The sequence below is a fragment of the Stegostoma tigrinum genome, chromosome 11 (assembly GCF_030684315.1).
Source record: "Stegostoma tigrinum isolate sSteTig4 chromosome 11, sSteTig4.hap1, whole genome shotgun sequence".
NCBI lineage: Eukaryota > Metazoa > Chordata > Chondrichthyes > Orectolobiformes > Stegostomatidae > Stegostoma > Stegostoma tigrinum.
The window spans coordinates 77,126,110-77,134,165 of record NC_081364.1 but is presented as its reverse complement, the minus strand read 5'-3'; the positions used below and the strand labels follow the sequence as shown (position 1 = coordinate 77,134,165).

Genomic DNA, 8,056 nt, shown 5'->3' with positions numbered 1-8,056 from the left:
AGCCTGAAAGGGCCAATTCTCCATTCGACACCGCTGCTAACTAACTGAAAGGAAGAGGCAAAAAGAACCATTTAAGCAAAGCCTTTTACCACCTGAGGGTGAAGGAAGCAGCATTACAACCGGTTAAAGTTGTAAAGTTGACGACGGGAAACTAATGCGATATTCTGATAAATATACTGATTCGACAAATAAAAGTGGTAACTTCCCTGCATTATAATATAGAAGGGCATAACTGACTTGGTTCTGACGTACATTCAATGGATCTGAAACGTTAACCCTGTGTCTCTCCACAGATGCTGCCAGGCCTGCTGGGTTTCTCTGTCAATTCCTGTTTCTGTCAATTCCCAGCATCTGCAGATCTTTGTTTCATGTTAGCTTGAATATCGTTTGGGACACAGTTAGTTACCTCACAGCCCCTTTCCTTCTCCTCACTGGGGAGGCGATACAATCCATAAAATCAATTGTCGGAAGAACTCATCTGGTTCACTAATGTCCTTTTGGGAAGGAAACTGCCACCCTTACCTGGCCTGGCTTACATGTGACTCCAGGCCCACAGCAATGTGGTTGATTGAATTAATGCTGCCGAGGCAGTGGTGTCAGTTAATGAATAAATGTACAATTAATCAGCAAAGCTGTCATCAATAAAAGCTAGGAGGGAGGATCTTCTACTCAACATTTCAAACCAGGGCTGTGGTTCCAAAAGCACCAAATCCGAACCACTAGACAACCAGAGAATACATTGAAGGTGCTTGCATCATTTCTCAACGACAGTTTTCCCCTTTCCATTTTTGATCCTTTTGGTGACAGGTCAGTTTCTCCCTGTCTTCGAGTTTTTATCACGTGGAAAGAGATTATCTGGCCATTGTATCGGTGCGTGTCATCAGGCATCTATCTATTGTAATCTCAGTTTCCAGCACTTGGCCCATGTACCTCTGACGTATCAGGGACAAATATCAATGAGATTAATGCTGTGATCTACAAACGGGACTGAGGCTTTGTGACAGTAAAACTGTGTTACAGCTGACTTATGGAACTCATCCTCGTGTTTAGACACAGAGGGAGATACACAGACACACCCCTCAGGATGACACTGACTCCAGGTGCTTCACGTTCACTCTCTGTCCCCACACATGTTTCGCCGACAACAGGCAGATTTACATGGAACACAAGCAAGTTCTACAGGCAATGAAACCTGTTGTTGTGAGCTCGGAATTGAAACTAATAGAGAGCTGAAAAAGGTTGCCAACACTGCTCATGCGCAACTTCCAATTTCATACTTTAGCTTCTGGGAATCTGACTGCAAAACCACCTGCTGTACGTTCCAAATTCAGGTGAAGGTGTCACCTTACTCGTATTGAAAATAGACCAACTGTGCTCGAGCCAGGCAGGAGTCAAACCTACAACCTGATCCGAAGTCAGATGCGTTATCCATTACGCCACTGGCCCACAGTGGGCACCTGGCTTCTTGTTGAGTTGAGATGTTTACAGGGACCAAGGTGAAAATGTGATACACGAGTTGAGCACCAGCAAAGGCAATCTCTGTCACTGCTTCACTTCAATGGGCCCCACTTTGGGAAACGGTAAATTTCACTTGCAAAAGAAACAAATTTATCCTCAGATGCCTGCTTCACAGTCACCTATTTATCCATTAAGGCTTGCCATCATTTTATTCAGTTACTGTGCTAGTTTATGAATCAATCCAATGAAACGTAATTTCCGATGATTACTAATTCTAAACCTTCATCAGTGAAGTGGATGCATATGATATATTTGCAGGAAACACATTTTGGGAACATAGACTGAAATCAATTTCATAAAGAACCACCCCCTGGCTCTCCCGAACATTAAAAAAAATCAGAGGCAATAATGGCTGATGCAGGATTCAAGCCAGCAGCTTCTCTCATTTCTAACAGCCAGCTGATGTGAGAAGCAGACCAGAAGACCAATGATGCTGTCCATTGCCGGGCAACTTAACAATAAATGAGGTGTCAGTCATGCAGTGACAGTGTCCCTACCTCGGATGTAGGAGACAGAGTTCAAGTTTTATCTGCTCCAGAGGTATGTAATAACATATCTGAACAAGTTGCTGAAAAAAAAAATCTATTCCCCATTGCTTCAATGAACATCTTCTCATTCTGTCACCATTCTGCTGGGACAGAGCTCTCTCCATCAGGAGATGCATTCAACCATTTGGCCACAGGCAGGCAGTGCTAGGGGGTGGTATACACTTTGTCGCTGTCTCTCAAACACTGGAAGAAGGAAGGAGCAGAAGGGGTGGAATCAGACATGTCCAGCAAATTGTAAAGGTGATTTGGAACTTTCATCAAATGACATTTATCAGAGGCAGACAGAAAGAAGGAGAGCTGCTGGGAAAGATAGAAGTCAAAACTCGAGATTAATCTCTACAGCAACTTAAAATGTGATCTTTCTAGGATGTTTGAGTGAACGATTTCTAAACTTAAAGCAATTATTGAGTCCAAGAGATATTCAGCACAGAAACAGTATCTTTGGTCATTCTCGTCTATGCCGACTAGATTTCCAAAATTTATCTCGTCCTGTTTGCCAACATTTGGCCCACATCCCACTAGACCCTTCCTGTACATGTATCCATGCAGATGTCTGTTATATGTTGTATTTATACCGGCCTACACCATTTCCTGTGTGAGTTCATTCCATACACACACCATCCTGCGTGTCAAAACATTACACCCTATGTCCCTTTAAAATCTTTACCCTCAAACCGTAAACCTATAATCTGAAGTTTGGACTCCCTTACCCTGGGAAAAAGACCTGATCACTACCCCTCATGATTTTATTAACTTCGATAAGGTCACCCCTCAGCCTCCAACACTCCAGTGTAAAGAACCCGATTTTATTCAGCCTCTCCTTCCGGATCATCTGCTCCAACCCTGGCAACTTCTCTGTAAACACTTTCATCTTTCCTTGAGCAGGGAGAAGAGGATTGAATGCAGCTTGCGAGGTTTCGTCTGTGTGTATTAACGTGGTTAATGTGTGCAGAGAGGATGAACACATCCGCTTTATCCCGCCAGTTTAAATTGTGAAAATATCGGTTTTAAAGCAGTGTAAGACGAGACTGTATCTTTCTGTGCATTTTCACTGGAAATGTTCAGCTTTGAGCTGTCTGTCTTTAAAAAAAATGGTGTTTGACTTAAATTCTCACTGATTAACAGTGAGATAGAAAAAACATTTCTGTGTTTGGGTGTTTAAGTTCATGAACATATGGATTGGAGCTGAATCAGCTTGTGTGGTGCTGAAGCAGCTTGTGTGGTGCTGTGGCGTAGTTGGCTAATGTGCCTTTCTAACAATCAGCATAGCTGTGGTTTGAGTCCTACAGGTACCTATGGCTTAGATTGACAGTATCTTGTCTAAACCTCTTGTAAGTAGTGGCAGTTGCTTGGTTCCTGAAAGCTGAAATGGCTTGCTTCTTGTGTTTAAACTCAATGCATTATTATTCCTCTGCTCCCACTCCAGTTACCTGAGCCTAACCCAACTGGCAGTTTTGTTTGTTGCTGTTTTGTGAACTGTAACAATTAACAATTGTCAGCCACTCAGAGAGAGAAATTTTGATAAATATCCCGATTTGACAGATAAACCTGATAACTTTGCCTAAGATGACATGATTGAAATGCATAACTAATCTAGTTCCAACTAACGATCTGTGGGCCTGAAAGGTTACCTCTCTTCTGCTCTACAGATGCTGCCAGACCTGCAGAGTTTCTCAGTCAATTCCTGTTTCTCTTTCAGACTTTCAGCATCTGCAGTTCATTGACTTCTGTTAACTTGAATAATTTCTGGGACAAACCAGCCCATCTACCAGCTCCAGAGCTTCTTTCCTGCTCCTGAAAATCAGTCATCACAATAAACGAGCAGAATAGAACTCCCATTCCCTGACCACAAACGGAGCCCAGCCTGCGGTAGTGAAAGCACCGAATCCTAACCACTGCACCACCAGGAAGGGCACTTCAGACTCTTGTATCTTTTCTCACTGACACTGCTTCTGACTTTTTCTTTTGTACCATTTTGGCTGCAGATCAGTTTCTCCCTTTCACCAAAATTCCCTTTGCCTTTTTAATTCCCTGCTGCACCTGCAATCCTACTTTTAGCGATTCATGCACAAGGACGCCCAAGTCCCTCTGCACAGCAGCGTGCTGCATTTTTTATCATTTAAAACATAGTCCATTTTGCGTTATTCCTACCAAAATAGATGACCTCACACTTATCAACATTGTACTCCATCTGCCAGGACTTTGCTCACCCACTTAGACTATCTTTATTCCTCTGCAGACGTTTCGTGTCTTCTGCACACTTTGCCCTATACTCGTCTTAGTGTCATCTGCAAATTTTGACACACAGCGCTTAGTCCCCAATTCCAAATCATCTGTGTAAATTGTAAACAATTGTGGTCCCAGCACTCATCCCTGAGGCACGCCATGAGCCACTGAACACCAATGAGAAAAACACCCATTGACCCCTACTCTTTGTTTTCTACTGGTCAACCAATCCTCTATCCAAGCCAATACATTACCTGTAATATGCTGCAACTTTATCTGATGTAGCAGCCTTTGATGTGACACCTTGTCACTTGCCTTCTGGAAATCAAGATACACCACATCCACAGGTCCCCCATTGTCCACATTGCAGGTAATGTCCTCAAAGAATTTCACCAAATTAATTCAGCAAGACCTGCCCTTCATGAACTCATGAACACCAGTGGGAAAATTTATATCCAGATGTCTTGCTATTTCTTCCTTGAGCATAGATACAATCATTTTCCCCAGTGCCGAATTTATGCTAACTGGACCAATGTTACCGGCTTTTTGCCTATTTCCTTTTTTAAACAGTGACGTCACATTGGCTGTTATCAATCTGCGGGATCCATCCCAGAGTCCAGTGAATTTTGGTAAATAATTAACAGTGCATTTGCTATGTCCCCCATCGCCCCTTTTAGTATCATGGGATGCAGTTAATCAGGGCCAAGAGACCCCCATGTCCACTGTTAGCCCCGTTACCTTGCCCAGCACTGCCTCCTCAGTGACAATGATAATCTCTATCACAATCAGTGAGAGCTTCACATCAGAGGTGAATTAAATGGGAAGAAACATTGAAATACATCACTTTCATTAGCTCAGAAACAGTACTACAAAAATGCTCTTTATTGAAACATACAGGTGTTATTGGCGATGTTACGGATTGGATGAAGAAAGGTTCGTTCCCTTCTGGGGCCGTCTAGGAAGGGAGTGTTTAATATCAGAATGGAGGTCACACATTTAAGGCAGGGTCGAGGTGAAGTTTATTCTCTCAGATGGTTGTGAATTAATGGATTCTTTTACAGAAGAGGATTGTCAGAGCTGGGCCACAAAGTACATTTAAGGCTGAGCTCGAAAGATTTTGAGCTGCAAGGGTATCAATGTTTATCGGGAAATCCAAGAAAGTGCAGTTCAGGATTATCCGCTCATTTAATAGCAGAGCAGATTTGATGGGCTGAGCTGTCTCTTTCTCCTCCAAAACTGCATCATGTTAATACAAAGGTGCAAAACTGACCAGAGCAAATTTTGCTTAAAAACAGATAGAACCCATCGAGACAGTGAAGCTCAGTGATGTTTGCAAAGGTCGGCAAACAAAGGGGCAGTCATTGTCAGAAGTGGGATTCGAACCCACGCCTCCAGGTGGAGACCAGAACACCCAGCTTTACAGTGGAAGGAATCTATTCCTTGAGTCTGGCGCCTTAGACCACTCGGCCATCCTGACACACCTTGGCTGCTCCAGAGTGATCTGTATACCAGGGTAAACAGGAAAAGCCAGTCTTCAGCAGCCACACTGAGCCTGGCTCCATTAGGCCCACAGTCACCTCTCACAAACCACCGTTGCCCTTCACTTTTCCCAACCTCCCCCTTGTTCTTGTCTGAAACAAATTGAACGTCAGGCAAATGCAGCTGACATTGCTGATGTAGAACTGGGATATAGATTGAAGCGATACTGCCTGGCCTATGACAAAATTCTACTTCTAATGGTCAGTCAATATTTCAGAGTTATTATTGTAAATTTTAACCATGAACACGCCATGGCAGTGACGGCACTGAATCCTAATCAGCAGACTGTGAGGGAAGACGTATATCTCTATCACCCTGGCCACTGCCTGATTCAGCATTGTGTCTCTCATCCTTCTGCACATGATCCCCTTGGCTCCATCACGGTGTTGTCGCATTGTCTTGGTTAATAATGCACAGACTACCCTGCCATCTATTACATTGCAGCTTCTAATGCATGAAGCCCTACCTTACAGGGCACAGCCTTCGCTCTATAGTGCAGTACTGAAAGCAATGTTCTTGTAAACCACCGGCCATGAGTTTACTTCTAACTGGAGGAGATGAGAATGTTTGTACAACTGCGGCATCCATCATCTAAAAGAGGACATTCAATATTGTCTGAAATTATGCCAATGTCATTTCCCCCGCAGGCGAGCAGTCAGGTGAGGTGAGGTATTGTAAACTGCAGGTTGACAAGGAAACAATGGGGGACAAACACAGAGAGGGGAGCGGCCGAATGCTTTATTTCTTTGCTGTCGTCAGATTCTGGTTTTGAAGTGTGAAATGGGACTATAGAACCCAAATGGGTGAAATCCTACTTTCTGGGCGTTGGTCCCTGCTGAGGCCTTTGTCACCTTCTGGGAAATGTGTCTGTGTGTTACCTTCTGAGCATGAAAATGTGGTCCACTTCCCCAAGGGAACGTGAACATCTCAAACAGCCGGCCTATTGCCCCGTAGCACACAAGGCTATGGGCCAAGGCTGAAAACTGGGTCGTTGAGCCCCTTTCTGTGCTGTAAAAACACGATGATTCAGTCATTTTGCAGGAGAAACAACTGTCGTAGAAAGAAAAAAAAGCCAGAAGTTGTGCCATTAAGAAACGATGCACACATATCCACCGCTATCCCTGGTGGTCTCGTGGTTAGGATTCGGCGCTTTCACTGCCGCAGCCGGGTTCGATTCCCGGTCAGAGGATCAAGTTTTATTCTTCCTGATGGTGACAATGCAAAGGTAGTGCAGCTCTGTCTGCGATCCTTTCAATGTCAGTTCCTGTCCCCGAGAACATCAGGGTCCATGTTCCAGCCGCTTAAAGAGGGGAAAGGTGCCTTAGCCGTCACTGCTCAGTCAGGCTACTCACCTTTGTGTTGTGTTGTTAGCAGGGACATCAGCAGTAAGGGGAACATTCACAATGTAAACAACCAGCAAAGATAATCACAGTCGCTACTTCAATTCAATTGTCTCCCCTTTGTGACGCAGTGAGTTTCACTGCCATTTGTCGTCAGGAAGCTACAATTCACCAGATCGAGTCTGCTCAGCCATTCAATGAGATCGCTGCTGATCTGATAAATGTCAACTCCGCTTTCCTGCTTTTCCTCCATAACCTGAGGTAAACCCAAACCTAATCACAACATCCGGAAGTTTAGATGACTTCAGTGACCTGTGCATGTTTGCATGAAATTGAATAATATGAAATGAGCGAAAAAAAGCCCTTCCCACAATTCACCCCAGTGCAGGGTCAGCCATATGACAAAACTAAGAGAGGAAAGACGTTACCTCTATTTCTCCCAGCACAGATTTCTCTCTTGATGAATTGAATATTTGCAGCATTTTTCATTATAATTGTGACATTTTCATGGACAGATCCTCACTCAACCCACAAACAACTGTGCTTCCAAAAACTATTTTGCCTCAGATTAAAATTGCTGTGCATCTTTTCATACAGCTTGAGGTCCCAATAATCCCTGCTCCATGTCAATAGAAGCTGCTCCGGGTGAGGGTGGAACCCACAGACTCGGCATTTCACGCGCCTCTATGGCCATTGAAGGGCCTCATGCTCACCGATTGCATCACTTCTATCTGTATCCCCATGGTCACTGTCTGATTCACCATTGCATCTTTCATCCTTCTGCACATCATCCCCGTGGCTCTATCTCAATTTTGTCACATTGCCTTGGCTCATAATGCACAGACTATCCCGTCATCTATTATCACAGCGTATGTCTGCACGCTC

General features: G+C 44.0%; 1 non-coding gene across 1 annotated transcript; it reads right to left on the bottom strand.

Annotated features, from left to right (window-relative positions):
* Positions 1-5,654: 5,654 nt before the first annotated feature.
* On the bottom strand, positions 5,655-5,769 carry trnal-caa (transfer RNA leucine (anticodon CAA)). Its single transcript has 2 exons — positions 5,732-5,769; positions 5,655-5,700 (listed from the first exon to the last, which is right to left on the bottom strand). It is a non-coding gene; the product is annotated as a tRNA-Leu (tRNA).
* Between the last annotated feature and the right edge of the window lie 2,287 nt (positions 5,770-8,056).